Below are 20,283 nucleotides of genomic sequence, written 5' to 3'. Positions count from 1 at the left end.
TGATATTTTACAGTATTCATTTTGGCATGCTGGTCTGTGCTAATAATAACAACACTGTAAAAAGAGACTAACTTGGCTGTGCTGACACTTTGGTAACGCCTGCTGCTGTTTAAGTCACAACCATGTCATTAGAATCATTAATCATTTCTGGTTTTATGATTTCCCTTATGGGAGTGATTCACTTTGTTTTATTGTGTAAATGTAATGCGATTATGAAATTATAAAATGTCTTCTGCCTCCTCTTTGTGTTCTGTTTTGGCACAGCGTTTAATTGGCCTCCAAGTCGGGCCCTGGAGCAAATGGGTCATTAGTCAGTGGGCATCGGTTGTGAACTGATGAGAATGATTTGTGCATCTTAAGGGTGTTCCAGACACTCATGCTGCTCTGTGCTAATCATGCTATCATACACTGCCACAGGGAATTTTTTCTTAGCCAGAAACTATTTTAACAAGCAGGAAGACCACGCTCATTCTTTCCGATCTTTTACTCGCGTCTAGGCTGTATCATCGTGGGCTTCTGTAGGGAAATGCAATATTGTCTAGCCAACGCTGGGGTGCTGGAGCCAGTGGGTAAATTCAATATGTTTTTGTATACAGCAGACTGTGGTAGAGAGACTCCATTTTGTATTATTATGGGGCAAAACACTTTCGCAGACGGATGAAGCACGCAATTCAGTTCTGCATTTTCTGTAGGTTTCTTTTGTCTAGTGGGTTTCATCAAATCTGCATGCGTTTGTATTGGCCGAGGCTGTCAGGACGATTTTAATGTACTGCATAAAACGTAGGTCTGTTGGCAATAGTGTGTATGTTTCAAAGTTAATAATAATCACATTTCTAATGATCAAACATGTTTAATTTAAATTTTCCCTTGCATAGTCACCACTGAATCATTTGCCTCCAGTGCGGTGAAATATTGACACAGGAATGCAATATTCGACTGTGTCACACTAAGCAACCCATACATACTAATTACACTGAATTACTGAAATAATTCTTTACAATTTGAATTAGCTGTTTATTAATCCTACTTATATAACTTTGTTTAGTCATTAAGTTGCAAATAGGGTTGGGCGGTATCCAAAGTTTGATACCATTAAACCTTCTCAGGATTTTACCGGGGTATATGGTATTACTGTATTACCAAAATGTTTTAGTACCACTTTGGTAAGCTAGGAAGCTGCACTGCTATACAGTCTATGTGTACAACCTGCACACTTATAATCTCTGAAAAGTTTCCCATGAACCATCTCCAATGCGATACACGCACAGAATAGACTCACCATCAGCTGCATATCCTTTGTCACAGAAAAAACACTCATAATCCACTGAGTCGTGTCACAAGGAAAGAGCTGCTTTTGCAGCACTTATAGTTTATACAAATGAGCCATGCGGTTTCAAGTTTCGTTTCTGTAAAATGTAAACTGATGTGCGCCTGAAGTACTAGTATTTTAAATTTTTTAGGGGCACCAACTCATTTGCGGCCAGACTTGCCATCTTGTCTTGGTCACCCTTATGAGCATCATATGACAATGGAACGAAACTAATCGAACGTCATCTCCCCATGCAGTTAAAAGAGACATTATAGATAGGGATGGGCATGATTAGTCGATTAATCGATAATTGATCATTAAGAATTTCATCAATTACGTTCATTTTAATCGACAAACCGAATGTAGGTTGCTGTGTGTAGCGTGACCAAACAGGGGTCCGTACATGTAGCTCTCTGCACTCAGAAGGAGCGAGACACAAACAGTCGGTCAGTCTGCAACGTACTGAAGTGCAAATGCAAACGATGTGCAACGATGACTTGTACAAGAAAGTCCACGCTTTCCGTTCGGGATAAGTGGGAGGCCATGTGCACAGTGTATAAAGCAGCACATATGTTTCGGTGTCCAGTGGGAAAAAGCTTTGCCAGGTGAGAGTCGTGCAATGTCAATGACGAGTCCCCACCCCCCGTACGGTGTCCTGCTTCTGACAAACGCAAATATGGTCACACTAACCTGTATTCCACTGAATCGTGTCTTTTAATCCGACAGAAATTGACCGCATCAGCGCACAAGAGCTGTAGTTTTATCTTCGCTTAATTTATGCAAATTAGCGATGCGGTTTTAAGTTTCGTTTCTGTGAGAGTTGAGCAAAACTGAATTAAACACATTATAATGTCAAACGGATTGATGTGGCTCTTGAGTCGTTATGGTTTATATGTCATAAAGTTGAATTTATTTATGCAGATTAGTAGTGCAGATAATTTTAATATAAAAACGTTAATGATTAATCGATAATCGATCGTTAATTCTTCCGACGATCGATTAAGAAAATTTCACCGAATGCCCATCCCTAATTATAGACACTATTAGTTTTAAATTCTGAGAGCATTAAATTGAAAATATAACCACACCTTCATTTGTGCTGAGCAAACAAATGTAAGAATCAATAAATTATATTAGGTCCTTATGTGCTGCAGATTAAAAAAAAATGTTAATGACTTTTTGATACCGCGGGATACCATAATACTGTATTATTGCCCAACCCTAGTTGCAAATTCTGTACTTTCTCTCCACAACCTCTACTCTATGTCTATGTGGGTGGACAATTTTCTTTCTCTTCTACCCAAACCTAGAACAGTATGTTTTTTGGAGTAGTCAGCTATTCTCCTGCAGGGTGATCCATCCACCCCATCACCCCAGCTTTAGAACACTGTGAATAAATGCCACCCTTGTGCTCTCATAATGGAGCGGCTTGACCTCTGGTGACCCCTGCTGCTCGGAGCATCTGTCTGTCGATTTCGCTGTCCCTTTCTTATAAGACATGTCCTGGCTGTTACATCTGCCCGATACAAACCCTAATTCAATTTGTTGAGGAATTAACTTTACAAAATCAAAATTAATGGTGATTGTACTGTTTTTGAAAGTCATACAAGATGTTGGCGATGGAAAAAAAAACCCTGTTGATTCTGTAATTGCGTTGATGTTACTCGGTGGGCGCTCCACATGTCGAATACATAATGACTACTGGAGACCTCATTGACATTCTTGAGCCTGCCTGTATGGATGGGATAATAATGAGTTTGGCAGGGGTCTTAATTGAATCCTGTTGGTTGGAAAGCGTTACACATGTGGCACAGCTGCTAGCGCTTAGCCTAGCCCCGCCGCGCCCCTTGTGCCATGCAGTGCCCGCTTTTCTTGGCCGGCTTGCTCTGCGTTATCAACCGCTATAAACCGCATTCCTCCTTGAAAGCGCTTTGAACCGCGTGGACAAAAGAAGTTTGTTTTGCGAGAGATTTGTCGATGGCTTTTCAGAGGCAGCAGAATTAACTCACGTGGAAAATACGGCCATGTGACCAGAAGAACAGGTTTAGGCGTTTTTGTTTTGTGGCATTTATTTACCTCTCCCAGACAAACAGTGCTACTGAGAGATGCATTGTGGCACACCTGTTGTGGATTACTGGGTCTGTAAAGGTTGCCAACTCATTTTCTTCAACCGTGAAATCAAATCTTTCTTAAAGCATTTGGCCTATTTAAATAATAATAGTCCAAATAATTATGACTTTAATTTTAACAGTAATTTGGGTAAGACTGTCTCGCAGGGCGATGTTGAATCATTTCTTTTCTTAACTCTGGTTCAGTATTTTTCTCATTCTTCAACATTTTTCTAAAGTTTTCTTGAAAATATGCTGCTGTGCTTAATAATAATCAATAATGAAATCTTGTGCAGTCTCTCTTTAAGTGTCAACCCTGTTTCCTTGCTATAATTGCTGGATCAACAATGCTAAATAAAATAATAAAAGAATAACCTAACTACTGAACATAAATAAATGCTTCTCCCAGTGGCGTTTGTATCAATTCCTCAGACCTGATATTGATACCACATTCTCTCATATTAACCTATGACACACTTTCTGAACAGAAGTAGGTCAGGGGTTGTTCTCGGCTCAGACTTTCAACCCAGACAAAAGAAAAATCTCAAATTAGCATAAACACGTGAAAACCTGCCATTAGGTGCACGAGGCACAACCGGTTACACAGCTCTCTGAAATCCCTGTATTGTTCTGGAAACTTTTGTTAACATAATTCAAATTTCGTATGTTTTAGCCATCAAAATTATTGCCATCTTGTTTTGGGCCCTACACAGACACAATCAGTCTACCCATTTATCATGCCATGTTCTGTCACATACCCAGTGCGAAAGTAAAGTTACAATACATACAGTTTTTAGGTATCTGTATTTAAGTTAAGTAAATGTTGACAGTGGATACTTTTTACTGTTATTTCACTACATTTGAGAGCATGTATCTGTACTTTCTACTCCACTACATTTGAGATCTGGACTGAAAAGTAAAAAGTACTTTTCTTTATGTTTTGAGACCTGCTGAAATGGCTGAAATTTATTTTTAGCACAATTAATTTGGTTTATGTTCTAACATTGAGCAAATCAAATGCACAAAAACAGCTAAAAAACCATCATCAAAGACATCAATTGAATCAGCCCAATTCTTTATCAAAATCACCACATTTGATGATTTGCTGCAAACAAATACTTCCTTAGATTTACTTAAGTAGATTTTTTCAGGTGATACTTTTACTTGAGTATTTTTTTATCTGGTATCTGTACTTTTACTTAAGTAACAAAACTGAGTACTTCTTCCAGCACTGCATACACCTGCGCTTTCCATGTCTTCAGATATCTAATACCCACAGACCCAGGACTGGTGGCAGGAGTGCGTGTGTGTTCTCCTGGCTCCTCAGCAGCTGTCTCACCCATCACTGGAGCTCACAGGATGCTGAGCAGACAGTGCAGCTCACGTTTCCTACTCCCTATCCGTGCTCGATTTGTGTGTTACCAGCAACTTGACCTGGCTTGGAGCTGCTGCTGCTGCTGCAATAAAATCAGTTGTTTGATAGCTGGAGAGATACTGTGGGGAAAGATAGGATTGCAGTAAAATGGTCATCTTACTGTTTATTGCTTTGGGATTTTAAACGCGTGGAATATTGCTTCTTGTACTGCTGCTTTTAAGATGTTGCTGTATCCAGTTACTCACTAATAGAAATCTTACTATGTAATAGTAGTAGTATGCAGAGTAGAAGGAGGATGTGAAATGAGCTAAACCTGTTTTGGTATATTTTTGAAAACACTAAACCGATACTTGTGCTTTTTAATTGTAATTTTACTTTAAGCTAACACATTTTGGAATGTTTCTTTTACCTGTGTTGCACAGAAGTAAATATATGCTTCCACTCTGTCTGTGTATACATGGTCGGCAGTACGTGATGGATGGTTGCCCCGATCCACACTGCAGTCTTGTGCTTACATGGATCTAACGGAGGTCCAGGCCTGATGCAGCTGACAACTCCTCCTTTATCCTACACTAGTGCCAGTGTGCTCTGCCCCTCCACACACACGCACACACTTCACCATGCTGTGAATATTGAAGCATATCAGCCCAATCATCACATTCATTTTCATTTTGAACAGAAGAGAAATTGCATACTAGCTCATGTAATGCATTTGTAATGTGATTCTGGAGCGCTGTGTGAGCGGGGCCGGTCTTCAGCAGTGATAGTTTATTAAAGACAGTTAATCCGACATTCTTCACAAGGGATAATCCGTGTGTTGTGTTAGTTTGGCCTCTTAACATCTTTTGTTTAGGTGTTTTTAAAGCAGTGCCTACTTGTGGAGTTTCCAAATCAAGCTGAGAATAGATTTGATTAACAACAACAAGAACATATTATTATGAAGTTTGCCAGTAGTTTATTCAAACAAATCAATGAAATCTTTAATAAAAAACTAAATAGAACTAAAATAATAAAACTAAAGTTTATAATGTAAAAACACTTAGCACAAAGCAGTTAAACATAGTCCATTTTGTTCTTGATGTTCCATTTAACAATGTGTCTAATCTGACATCTATAACAGCCATGTTTGACACCTACTATTTGTGTAAACCACAGGCTTTGTGTGGGGGCAAGTGCCTCAGGTAATAGCTGCTAATGGTTCGCTGAACATCACTTGTATTGTTGTCCTAAACTTGGCCCTGACAACACAACCGTCCGGACAAGCCTGGACTAGCACCTGTCTGACCACTCCACCTGGATCATCTGAGCTTTTGCCTGTCATTGAGTCATGGCCTCGGCAGACACTGTGGTATCGACTTAGTAAAAATGCTGAGCTAAGGTTATAATTTACGTAGACAATCTTTATAAATCTGATCCTACCTGTCATGGATAATTCACCCTTTGTTTAGCCTGGCTGCAGTGTGGTCCCAGCGCTTTAATAGACCATCAAAAGATACAGAGATGCCAGCTGGAGTTTACCATGAGCATATGGCTGCTTTGGCATGGGCATGTGGCATTTGAATTAGCATATCCATTAGCTGCAACCTGTCCGCACACTGCCAGCACAATTCAGAATGAAACTTTTCGACATTGTTTCAGGTCTAGAGCTGGCTGTGGGCCATGAGTGGGCTCTTCACTGTGGGAGAGGGCCACAGGGGCCAAACTCCGGCTGGCGTCAGGGATCCTCAAGAATGTCTGCAGGGATTAGAGCCTGGCAGTGATGAATAGCAATAGGAGTGTCATACACATAGTTACGGTAATTTTTATATTATTAGAGCTGATTTGTAAAATAAAAAATGTAGTTGCATAAATTCATTACATTAGCATAACATCTAGCTGAATCTAATTCAAAGCAAAATATCCTCTGCAAACCACATTAAATATTCTGTGGCTCTTCCAGCATTCATTATAGCCTGGTCATCTATCAGACATTCTCAGTTACTGAACAGTTTACACCAAAGCTTTTGGAAGTTGTGACTTTGTGGCTCTTTCTTTTATCGGACCACATTAGCAGCAGGTGCATGTGTGTGCTGTGTGTGTGCTGTGTGTTTGTGTGTATTTGTGTGTGCAGGACAAAGCCAGGCCGCGCTTGTTTGCCCTGGTACCCTACATAAAGCCGCATTCAGCCGCCGCATGTCGCTTTTATTCACACCTCTTCTCGTCTGGGCTCTTTTCTGTACACTTTGTCCTTTTCTAAACTGCCTCTGGATTGATTTGTGTGGCACCTTCAATAGATTTCTCCTCCCTGATGTATCCAGTGATTGAAGCCACACGTGCGTCTCCTCTATTCAATTACAGTGCATGCGTGTGTCAGAGCTCCCCAAATCCCCCCAACCTCATTGTTTTGTGGGTGTGAGCCGCAGTGACCTCTACCAGCTGCTTCTATGTGACTGATTCTGTGCTGATGGTCAATGAAGGCTGATGGATCACCTCCGGGAGGCTGGAGTGTGTCCGCCTCACCTGACTGCTGCAGTGGGCATTGGGCCCGGGCAGTAATGAGCAAGTGGCCCTATTAATCACTGCAGCGTTTGCACCGCGTCTTTTATGACATATGATCTTACAGAATGAAAAGGACAGAATACACTTTTCAAATAAGTGGAATATAATGCATGCACTGAATTATTGAATAAAAACATCTCTGCAGAAGCTGAAAAAGTGTTCAAACCTTGACTCTATACCTGAACTTAATTCTGCAGTCACAGTTCTTTATTGATCTTGCCGCGGGTAAAGTTCCTGCCTCTCCACATCTCACACTATTGTCCACTGTTTGTCCCTCAAAGCGCTCTTGTCTGCGTTATCTCTGTGGAGATAATGAGAGCGTTCTCTGACCAGGGGAAGCTGTATGTTTTACAGCCTGTACCGTCTTCCTGGGCAGGGCTGGGTGTGTGTTCACCTTGCAGCCTTTCTTATCTGACCTGTCCCTCTCACGTGCCTTATGCAAAGTGTATTAGGCATGACTTTTACTGCAGCAACCGTGTAGGGAGGCTCTGCTGTGTGTTTGCATACATGTAAATCTGAAATAAAGGGCATTTTATTTTATGGAAGTAATATTTTCCGCATAGTAGCATATTTTTTAAACTATTACTGATGCAATATTATGTTGATATTTAATTTAAAAAGTAGATAATAGTTTTTCTTCAACTAATGTTTCAAATCTGCTGTTGAGGCACCCATGCTTGAAAGGGTTTTACTGTCAATCATGAAGTCATGTAACTGTAACTTAAGTGGATGCAAATATGTGCTATGGCTTGTCATAGTTGTGAGGTGAAACATCTCATCATATATTTTTATAATACCTTCAGTGGTGGTTAACTGAACCACTGCAGCACAGATATTATGTGGCCTCTTCTTAGTCTATCACTAAATCCACACAGAGAAGTCAGTCAGGTTGAGAGTTCACATGCTCACACACTGACATGCCCTTCACAAACTTGAGCCCTTTCTCTGTTCATTAAAGTTGCTCATTAGCAGACAGTCCCTGGAGCACATAACAGCAGCACCTGCATGCTCCCAGCTGTTTGACCCATCTCTTCCCATGCATGTATCCGCCAGTTGTTTTTCCCCTTTGACCCTCTCCTCCCTGCGTCTTTCCCATGTAAATCTACAGCCACAGATCAACAGGAAGACCCCCAGCATCCCTTGGGGATAATCTAGGACACTTCCAAAGAATAGTCCTGTTGTGCTTCAAACAAAAGCCATACTTCCTCTTTCTGTAGGGTGCCTCACTCATTCTATTAAACCTCAAATGTCCTGTGTTGTCATATACGTCACTAGATGCTATTTGTCAAAAAACAGCAAGGGCACAAAGCTGAAAATAGAGATTTCACTGCAGGTAACAGAAGAGGGCGGACAGCATCTGGCGGGCGGGATAACCTCAGAATGTCAGAACTTGAGACAAGTTTGTAGACCTCAGAATCTTCAGGGAGTAGTGAGACGATAAGCTCAAAACAAAAGGACTGACCTTTGACCTTAGTTAAAACATCCCAGCTTAAGTAAATTCCACCAGACTGCGACCCCCATTTCCTCTGTTACCCAAGAAAGAATTTCCCCAGATACTTTTTACCACAAGGAATGAGCAATTAGGAGTAATTAGTGTTGTTTTGACCAGCAGACATTTTTATTCCCCCATGTTTGATGAGAGCTGTGTAGTCCCCAGCGTGCAGCAGTATCACACCATTAGTGATCCTTTTTCACACAACAAAATCAACTAAAGTACTGCGCATTCTCATCTTATCATTTGTCAGTTTCACTTTGTCACGTTTATTATCAAGAAGGACAGCTTTTGTAATCTGTCTAAATTAATGGTGCTATAAATCTTTTGCATGAAAAAGTTGTTATCCTTTCTTGTTATCCATCTGAAACTTTTCTCAGACAAATTAAGAGCTCTGAAGCACAACAACTTATTTTAATTAAACCAAAGTGATAAAATCACAAAGACTGTGCACTGAATGTTAAATATCTAGTGTTTACTTTTTATATTGGCCTTTTTGAGACTAAAATAAAGCTAGAATTGAATTTATGAATTACAACTGGTGAAACAGTCAACTATAAACAACTACTACTTAGTTTCCAACTAAATTAACCCATGTCCAGCAGTATAAATAGTGTGCCAAAAGAGCATGAGTCATTGTTTTATGTCTATTATCTTCTATGCTGGGCAAAATGACAATAAAAATAGAATCATGATCTGATTCATTTGACAATATGCTATTTTGGTTCAAATGTTCATATGGCTTTAGTTAAATCCTTGAGACAGTATACAATAAATGAGAATCAAGGCTCTAAAAACAACCCCTACATTGTGCTGTATGTTAGTTAATCCAGGTCTACTGTTAACCTGTTGAATGTGCATGTGTGTGACAGATGCAGGCTTTGTCTGGGAGCCTTTGTAGCTGTGTGTTACAGAAAGGCCATCAGGTCATCTGAGAGCTCTGTATCAACACTGTGTTAAAGACTGAGCCTGAGGCAAATCTGCAGATAAACTCTCACTCCACTGCACCACCACTTCAGCACATTCTTTGGGATGGCACTGATTTCAAACGGACTTTAGTTATGGGTGTGGACCTGTTATTCTTTTGTAATCCGCCATATAAGATTTATGAATGACTATACTAGTTCCAGCCACAAGAGGTCAGTAAAAGGATAAATGTGTTTTGTGTGTATTTTTTCCATGAAATATTGCCGTATATGACTCACAATGCAGCAAAGAGTCTGTCTTCAAGTAATTTTGTGCTATTTTAATTTATGTATTCACCATATCATCATATTGCTTCTATGTGGAAAGATAAATCTATTCATAATAGTGTAGGATATTCTTGGTGCGTGAGATCCAATTTGGTTCTTAATTGATCCTAATTGAAGGGTCAGATCATTTGGCGACAAGCATCAGCCGCAGCACCTGCTCTGTGTATGAATATGCAAAAGTGCAGGCTCCTTAGCTCCCTATAGCTGTCTTTCTTTCCTGGTGCCTCTTTCTTTTGCCTTTCTTCCCTGCGTGCTGTTAACTAACCTTTTAGCTAGCACCATCCAGGGCCTAACAAAGGGCTTTGAGAGCCGCCCAGACTTGTCCACGGGGACCATTGTGCTGTTAACAATGTTGTTGAGCCCTAATATTGTGTCTTCGGTGCTGACGCGTCCAATGTCAAGCAGGAGGTTGATGGAGGACTATTCCACAGCTGCTCATGGGGCCGTGACATTGAGAAAGCGCTTTCAGGAACACATTTGTGGAGATGGGGGTATAGGAATGGTAGGTGTCATGTTTTCCATTTTGCACCCGTGATGTGACAAGTTCCATCACACAAATGGCATTTTAAAAAAAGTCTAAAAGAGAGGTACAAGGAGTAGAGTGGCACGCTTCAGTTATCTGATCACATACTTGTTGTGTTTTTGGAATAATGCTCTAGTACTCTGATAATTTCTGATTGATTCATAGTTAGTTGGAAGAGAAATTACACAAAGTAAGTTTAACTGGATAAGACAGAATTTGACTTTTCCAGAATAATCTAGGAATGGTCTTGATCACAATCGGAACTAGTATAAGGCCACATGGTAATATAAAGAACTTCACACATAAATTATTTTAGACGGGCGTTGGAGGATAAGGAGCAGCCCAAGAACATGGAAAATCCCACACACCGCCTTACTTGCAAATTGTGAAATTTATTAGGACAAACCGTGCAACGTTTCGACACTAGGCCCTCATTAGGCAAACAGAATGAGAGCTCAGGTGGCCACCTTAAATAGGGTGTGGCAAGCACCCAAGGGTGACAGATCTTAAAGGAACAGTGTACCGAAAACTGCATAATTCAAGATAATCAACATACAGTGTAATAATAATAATAATAATAATAATAATAATAATAATAATAATAATAATAATAATAATAATAATACAATGTTAATCATAGTAGAAAAATCATTGAATAGAAAAATGAAATTGAAGAATAATAGAATAGAATAGAATAATAAAATAGAATGTTGATTATCTTTGTTTTTTGAATTATGTTGTTTTGGGTACACTGTCCTGTTTGTCCTAAAAAAATTCACATCAGACAGTGTGTGGAATTTTTCTCTACATTGAAAAAAACAAACAAACAAAAAAAAAACATTGTGGTATTGAAATAGGCGTCAAAAACATAGCCTTTTCCTTACTATCAAAATTGTGACACTAAATAAGTGCTTTTACACACTCCAGAAATGAGTCTTAAGTATTTTTGAAGCTGGAGTTTGGTCTTTAAATTAATGTAATGACACTGGCTTTGATGAGGTTCACGCTTTTATTACTCAAATCATCCAAAATCGAATAAAGGGCAGCTAAATAAGCATTGTAAATGAACAAAGTGTCTGTATTTAGTAACATTCCTCCTCTTCAGTGCAGCATGGAGTTGTGCTGCGGCTTTGTGAATGGGTCCAGTTTGAGTTGGCGACCACAGTTATGCGACATGTAGACAAATGAATGCATGCATGTGTTTAAGAGACGACAGCGGTCTTCTGCCTCTGGAATAAGGCTTAGTCACCCAAAACACTTCTGCTACTCAAAACACTTTTACTTTCCAGACTTAAGAACACCCAGCCTTGTTGCTAACTTAATTTCCCTTCTATAATTTACAACTTTTTTCCTTATTCTTTGGCATAAACTTCGCTCCACCCATTCCACTTCACATACATGCCCCTTGTGCTGCTACCTCCCTGCTGGCCTCCTCTTGGGGTCATTGTGGTATTTAGGGTCAGACAAGGGCTCCAGTCATTCCCTCTGTAGCCACCTCCCTCGCAGCCAGCTTTGCACTTTCTCAAACTCATTGCAACTTCTACGGAAAACTTGCGCCTGCATCCTTGGAAAAGCCAGCAGTCGGAAAAACAACTGCAAACACACCATAAGCATCTCCACTGTCTTCTGTTGAGATCGTTTTCCTCCCCGTTGCCGTGGGTTACCCTGGGAGGGCTGTGATTCGTCAGTCTACTCACAAAGCCGGGAGGGAGTTTCCACGTGTCTTCCAAAAGTGTCTGGGGTGTGTGCATGAGTCAGTTCAGAGTGCGTGTGTTGCTTTAAGACTTCACTCAGGCAAAACCTACACCGGGCAAGTCTACTTTTTCACATCTGTAGTTCTACAAAGAGCCTGGAGATTAAAGCCCAGGCCACAGAGGTAAGGGATGTTATATAGAATTGCTTTGTTTACTGCTGTTTACTGGTCTAGCTGGCAACTTGAATATAAAGGATTCATTGTGAAGGCTATTGACAGGTGTTGCTAAGTTGCTAGCATGTTGCATGGACTTTTTAGCCTTAGTGTGTATTGATGTACGCTGTGAAGTCTGATAAACAAAGTTGCCATTCATCCTCGGAAGCACTTAGATGAATATTGTATTGTTATGGACAAATACAGACAGGGATTGCATCAGCTGAATGATTTATGAATCTTAATAGAAGACAGAAGACAACATTAGATTTTTTTTAAAGGAAATTTTAGTATAAATAGTATAATAAAGTTAGAGTAATTTAGAGTAGAATAAGTAAAAGCAAATGTTTTTTGTGTGTGTGGATTTAAATCATAGATGTAAAACGTGGCAAAGGAAGAAAAAGAAATTCCAAAAGTAGCTTGGATGAGCTGCGAAATGTATTCAACCAAATAAACTTTTGTCTAGTTGACAAATTTAATTTCTTCTTTGCCCTGGATTCTATGGACGACTGAGGGATTTTACACCCCTGTATGTAAAACAAAAATATTTTTAACCAGAAGTTGCAAGTAGAACCATTCAGTTCATTTTCCAACGATCTTATATAGTTAAAACATTTCATTTCTACCATAAATTGTGAGTACAGTCTAAAACTAGTTGAAAATACTTAAATTTTGTTGGCACCAGTGTGGAATAGCTATGACATTTGTGTTTAAATCTTTCAGTACTGCTTGCGATGCCATTTTTGGTCCAGAGCCAGGCGCAGAGCTTTGAGAATATATAATGAAAAAGTCCAAAAGACACTTAACAAGCACTTTGATGGATGTGTGGTGGCTTCTTCTTGATCTGCCACACTATATTACGGGTTTTCACTGTGATTCATAGAGGCAGTTCAGCTCATAAGCAAACAACCCCAGGACACTGTAAATCTGGTTCATATGACAAAACTTGGTGGGAGATAGACCCTAACCATCCATGGCTCCAGCAATATTGTTTGGATTGACTTAAGTAACCAGTATAATTGCTCTTGTGGCTTGTGCATTATTTTGAATACATTTACTGTCGCTTTAAGAGTCTTATTGTCACCGTGCCAAAGGAAAGTGATAAGAGAGCAGTCCCATGGGCAGTGATTTAACGGGAGGAAGGCGACTTGCTTGTGTGCTTGTGTGTTAACAGCCCCTACAAATAACAAATGAGCTCATACTTCCCTCTTATAACACAATAACTCGCCAAGTGCAAACCTTCGAGGCACTTCATGCGCATTTGATTATTTGACCTACTCATTTGTCACTTGTTGATTCATAACGGCCAATTGTGTCACGGAGGAAATGTCACAGCCTGAGCAAGCAGAGTTATTATTATTATACTATTCAAATTTGTTACTACACCCTGGCTGCAGTTTTGAAATGAGAAATGTCTTGCAATTATTTGTAATAATAATTAAAGGCATTTTTTTCATTTTAGTGTGTAATTAAAGGACATGGTGTGCTTTTTACTGAATCAGAAAAAGTTGTATTTCAGTGTCAGTAAATACAATAGAGTTCACAAACCAGGAATGTACGTTGGCAATATCATAAACATAAAACAAAGAACAAAATAGTAAAATGTAGGGCAGGGTATCATTAAGAATTTGCCGATATGATACACACCTCGATACATAAGCCACGATACAGTACATATCTCAATACAGTGCACTTTCGATTCGATACAGTATATTTCAAATCGATTCGATACAGTTCGATAAAAAATAAAGGCTAAATGATAGGCCTGATACTAAAAGTCTTTGTTAAACTACTTCTTGTGCAAAGTTCATATGAAACACAAACATTTTAATCTTCAAAACTGTGAATATGTCCAATGTGCTGCATAAATAAGTTTTCTTCTTCTGTACAAGCAACAAAACTGTAGCACTGTAACAAAATAATTTAGTAAAATATACCAAAAAATACTCTTGGCGATGTATCGATACAGCAGCCCACGATATCGATACTGTATCATCATATTAAACAGTACTATATTTCGATATTTTTGCACACCCCTAGTAAAATATATTTAAAATATATTTAAAACTTTCTATTTCTCTATTTACACAAATGTGTAATCTATACTCTGTCTCTCTGTAATTGGACTTTCTCACCTGCTTAGAAGAGTTGGATCATTTCGTGTGATAAGTGAAGTTGCAATATACTGAGCTAGTTTAACGTTGGCATGTCTTTTACTGCATTGTTTTGTGGCTTTCCTTTTCCAAAACCAGCTTCGTCTGTTAGTCTTTTTTAAGAGTCATTGTGAACACTGTGCTACCTGTATTTATAGCATCAAGGTGTGGTCCGTTCCTTGAAGTTGTCCTCCACCAGACTTTTTAAAGACGTGCCCAGATCCAGACTAAACATTGAGCTTTCCATGGGCGTGACCTCGAGGGTGTCCCGAGAAGAATGCCAGGTCATGGGGGCGTGCAGAGGAAGGCCGGGGTGCCTGTGGTCCTTTGGCCTGGGAGCAGATGGCCTCTAGGAAGCCATTTTGGACAAGAAAAAGGAAGAGGGAGGGGAGGTCTTATGCCAGGGCTTAAAGGAAGACTTGTTTTGTTGTTGCACCCAAATCGCTTCACACAATGCAGCATTTCAACTGGCAGCAGACGGCGAATGTGTGTGTTTGTGTGTGTGCTTGGAGGATTGTGCGTTTCCCTCTAAGCCTTTCATATTTTGAATCAACTTTGGAGACAGAAGTGCCAGTAGTAGTGCTAAAAGAAAGAAGTCAGTGTGACAACTTCGACAGAGTGCTTTATGCCGATTCTTGTGTTGTGTGCAGCTGCTTTCCTGGAGTTTCCTTCAAGAAGAGCTTTGTTTTCTTGTAAAATTGTTATATTTGAGTGCTATCCTAAAATTGAAAGAATAGCATGCATAAAAGTACTCTGTGTTATGTCCCTCGTCCTTTCCTCCTGATCAGGTCATCAACACAGTTCAAGTTCATTACCAGGCCTGCATGTCTTCAGCCAAGTTTCCATGATAGATTTACACACTCACATTGTAACATTCATTCATAAACCTTATTCCACTCAGCATGTTCGGGATCGTAGGTGTAAAATTAGGCTGAGACAAAAGCACTGGCACATTTACTGACAGCCTAAACCATTTTTCTGAGGTCATCCGAACAAAACATCTGCCTCCTAGAATGCACAGATTCACATTGTTGGCATAAATTCTGTTATGCTCTTCAATACGTGTATCATTCATTCATTTGTTTTTCAAAATAAATTAAAAAATAAGAAAACGAAAAAACAACTATTTTCTTTATAATTTGTCTCCAAAACCAAAATTTTTAAAAACTAATAATGATTTGTGTTGAAATGAATAATGGAAAAAATGGATAATGGCCGTTGACTTAAACTGTGATGCCGGCCTTTTGCGCCACATACGGACTGAACCAGAACTGAACCAGGACTAATGTTGGGACGGGCCTAGACCAGACCAGGACTGAGACCGGGACTGGGGCTGGGACTGAGACCGGTTTAGACCTGGTTTACTCCTGCTTTAGTCCTGGTTCAGTCCTGGTTCAGTCCTGGTTCAGTCCGTATGCGGCGCAAAAGTCTGGCATCACAGTTTAAGTCACGCAAACGGGAAACGGCCGTTATTATGCATTTAAACACAAAACTGAAAACTGAAAAACAAATCATTATCCGTTTTTTCATTTTGGTTTTATAGTTGGTTAAAATAGTTGTATTTTCGTTTTCTTATTTTTGGTTTTATTTTGAAGAACAAATGATACACGGATTCTCTTCATAATGTAATGTATTTATCTGGAACTGGGACTGACACAAATATATTGGATCCTTTTCAGCTCATCACATCTTGGCTCTTTAAAGGTACACTTTGTAACATTTTTGTTGGAGGATTCACCACCACCTTGTCTCCTTGTAGTTGTTAGCTCTTTGGTTCCACAATATGGCAATGATAAGTGTTTTTATTGCTCAAAAAGACCCTAAAATCATGAGTTAGGGGTCGCATCTCCACAGATCTGACTTGCTGATGAATGCGTTTAATGCCGTACTGTGAGACAATGCAATAACATCTCATCTTGGAGACAAACTGGTGGCAAACCCTTCCCTCAAAAAAGTTACACAGTGCACATTTCACCTTTAACACAGTTTCACTATTCCCTCTTTGATGCATTGGATTCTTTTTCTGTGAACCATTTAGTCAGCAGGTACTGTTTAATCTCACTTCAGAGTCGAGGTGCATCCAAGCTACAGAGATAAACACTTAATGCCGCCGATCACTTAATCCCAAAAGGTTAGGGCTTTTAACAGAGGGCTGTTTACACCGTAACCTCATCCGTACTGCATATGCGCCGCCATGCTTATAGCACACTATTTGAAAGACTTCCTGGACAGTGTCAGTTACATGCATGTAAGTAGGTTATGTTCAACACAGATGTCCTTTCTCTGCTGCAGGGGCCAGTCCTGGTTTTGGATCCTGCACACCAGATGAATTTGTCAAGTTAAAAAAAAAAGAGAGCTAGTATTTCCAAAGTTTAAAAATAAACATCTGTGGAGTAAGCAGCAAGGCGGCGCTAAGAATAACGGTCGCTAGTTTCGATCAAAAGACCATACGTCATGTGCTGTGGTAGAGGTGGAAAAATGCAACTAATGTTTGGTTGGGAGAGATGATTCAAGGAGGGCAGTTGGAAACGTTGCACAAGGGTGGTACCAGTATACTGTACAGGGCTTTTCTTTAATGGAAAGGCTGTTGTAACGCCCTAGTTTGCCCTGAAATCTTGAGAACATTTAGGCCATTGTATAAAACTCTCAATGGGTGTTTGGGTCTGCCAGTAGCCGGTAATGTGCACTTGCCATACACTGTGCTTTGGTAAATGGTGTGGATTAGATGTGCTCTTAAAGTGGCACCTGTCATCAAACTCGGAGGTGATTACAGGCGGAGAATTACAGAGCCGTGAGGTGAGGACGGAGCACTCAGATGGGATCTCCCTGTTCTGTGTTTCAGATGAGCTGGACGACTGAGGACTATTTTGTGCGATGAGGTGGAGAGAAGAGGCGTCCACATAGGAGCTGAGCTGTGAAGAGGCCAAGGTGAGGTGAGTGATAGAAGGGATTACATGGGATTTAGAATTTATGACCTAACACTGTCCTTAAAACATGGGTTAGTTTAGCGATTGTTAGCGTAGCATCAATTTATTTTCTGTAAAATGTTGTTCTTTGGGAGTTTATGAGAACCAAATCACATCTACTGTGTAAAAATGGTCACTGACTGGAGACTATATGACCCATGCCAATAATAGAAAATGATGCAACATAAACATACAGTACAGAAAATGTTGCGACATAAAAATAAATGCAATATTTATGGGTTTCAGACTGATGAAAAACTAGGACCGTTGCCATAGCAATTAACCATTCAAAATGTAATATAATTTAAATGGGAAGAATTCTTAAAAATGTTACTAGAAGCTGGAACCCATGAATACAAAGAAACTATAGACCTCAATTTAAGTTAATGAATATAGCCTAAAATCAATTAAATCTGCAAAGTTTAGGAAAGATTATTCTGAAAAAATCCTTTCAACAGATATTTTTATCGTATGATATCGTATCATCAAAAGTCTCACAATAATATCACGGACTGTCACAATATATCGAATTACAAGTTTCTTTGCTTAAATGCATTGTTTTATAGTAGCAACAGTTTATAAACATCAGAAATTACATATCCTATGATTCATTTCAGTGCAGATAGCATGAAGAAATATGTTTTTTGCATGAATTCTTCAGATTATGACTGAAATAATTCACACCAAAATCTTGTCAAGGTATTTTAAAAGCAAAAAAATGTCATATCCGGTTAAAAATATTGCCATAAATGTCGTACCATGAGATTTGGATATTGTTGCATCCCGAATATTTAGTGCTATGATTGACCATGACCATTTGAAATTAAAGTTTTGCAACATGGTCTTAAACTACTTATTGCATATTATGATCTTAATCAAACCTCCGTAATCTGCCCAGGGCTATAATCCATAAATTGTTGCATGAATTCTATAGAAGTGTTGCGTAATGCCAGCCCACACAGTAGTACAGCGCTCCTTCTCTCCAGGCAGCTGTTCTCTCTCTATCCTTCTCACTGTCAGTTTTTGTGCACTGGTCATGGATCCCTGTTGCTAATCCAGTGTGTGTTGTCCGCTGCCTGGAAGTGATTTTGCATTGTCCTGAGCTTTGTCACACATAACAAGCATAACATGAAGCCAGCTCATGTCACTTGGCTTAGCTGAGAAAGAAAGAAGAGAGAAAGTACTAAATTTGTGATGGAGTAGCGCTCGCAGTATAATGACCAGCTGCTGCGGAACAATTTATGTTTTAGCTATTTTAGAGACATAAGGAAGATGTGGACCTACTGCTGTTCGGAAAGAGGAACAGTAAAATTAATGGTGGTTTGTTATGCTTTATGAGTAATGGGTTAATTTTATACTCTCGATGAGCTGGCATTATGTCATACCGTATCATTCATTTTACTGCCATATGTGTGGAGAGATGTGTTTTCCAGAATAGTAGCTAAGGTTGTGTATTGGCAACAACTTGATAACATGAAAGTATCACTACCTCATCTGTTTATAGTAGTAGATATTCATATCACCAAATTGTGTCATCAAATTGAAATCAAGTTTAATAATTATGAGCAATACTTTTTAATAAACACATCTTTATCATAAAACACACAAGTTCTTCGCTCCAAAGAAAACACTCACCTTGTGACGTGGTAATACAGAAAGTGCTCCACTGTGTTTTTAAATATCATACACTTCACTTGTAAAAAAGAGCTGTTAACTTGAATTTACTGCTTCATAACATCACAAGTTGGAACAGAGCATTTTGAGATTTAGAGATGTAGACAGACTAATAATAAAGGGTTACTCAAACATGTGTGAATGAAATAAAACCAAATCTAGACATGTTAACAATATAGCACGTCTCAAAGCTCATAATAGTCAATTTTGCGTAAGTACACTACGGGTCAAAAGTTTTAGAATGCCCTAATTTTTCCAGTTATTTATTGCAATTCAAGTTGTGCAAGTCCAGTGAATAGCTTGAAATGGTTCAAAGGTAAGAACTGAACAGCCAGAGGATAAAAAAAAGATAAAAGACCAAAACACAAGTCCAAGCTCTGCCAAAATTACCTCAGGAAAAAAAAGAACAAGATGGTGAGCTTGAAAACATGGAGTGCCCAGCACAGTCTCCAGACTTAAACCCCTCGAGCTGGTTTGGGATGAACTGGACAGAAGAGTGAAAGTCAAGCAACCTACAAGTGCCACACATTTATGGGAAGTTCTGCAACAGACTTGGAAAGAACTTTCTGAAGAATATTTGATTTCTTTTGTAAAAAGAATACCTTGAGTGTGTTCAGCTGTTAATCTGCCAGAGGTGGACACTTTCATTAATCAAAAGTTTAGAATACATTTTGGTAAGCAGTAGGGATGTAATAATATCCAAATCTCTCGGTACAGTATTTTCACGATATACATGTCACGGTACGATATTTATTGCAGTATTTTGTGAAGGCTAACAGAACTGTTAATATGCTACTTTTTCCTCTTAAAATGGCTTGACAAGACTTAATCCAAAGAGCCAAGACTTAAAAGTGTTATTTCTTTTTGTAATCTACACTGAAATGGGGCAAAGGATCATGGTCTATGTAGGTCTTCTTTTTAGCTATTGCTGCATCATAACTCTTAATTTAAGCAAAGAGACTTGTAATTCAATATATTGTGATGGC

The 20,283-nt window shown here is 39.2% G+C and overlaps 1 protein-coding gene across 4 annotated transcripts in view; it reads left to right on the top strand.

Annotated features, from left to right (window-relative positions):
* tiam2a (TIAM Rac1 associated GEF 2a) overlaps positions 1-20,283 on the top strand; it is a 102,639-nt gene that overhangs the window by 29,392 nt on the left and 52,964 nt on the right. For 2 of the 4 annotated variants that reach the window (XM_055161281.1, XM_055161287.1), the window contains exon 2: positions 17,500-17,590. The gene's annotated coding sequence lies outside the window, so the exon portion shown is untranslated. Of the gene's footprint in view, positions 1-12,338; positions 12,475-17,499; positions 17,591-20,283 lie in introns of those variants that run through there. The other 2 variants (XM_055161294.1, XM_055161278.1) reach the window with 2 other exon arrangements.

Source organism: Boleophthalmus pectinirostris, unplaced genomic scaffold, assembly GCF_026225935.1.
Source record: "Boleophthalmus pectinirostris isolate CB_2022bp ecotype Guang Dong unplaced genomic scaffold, ASM2622593v1 HiC_scaffold_10, whole genome shotgun sequence".
Classification (NCBI taxonomy): domain Eukaryota; kingdom Metazoa; phylum Chordata; class Actinopteri; order Gobiiformes; family Gobiidae; genus Boleophthalmus; species Boleophthalmus pectinirostris.
This window is presented reverse-complemented; position numbering and strand designations above follow the sequence as displayed.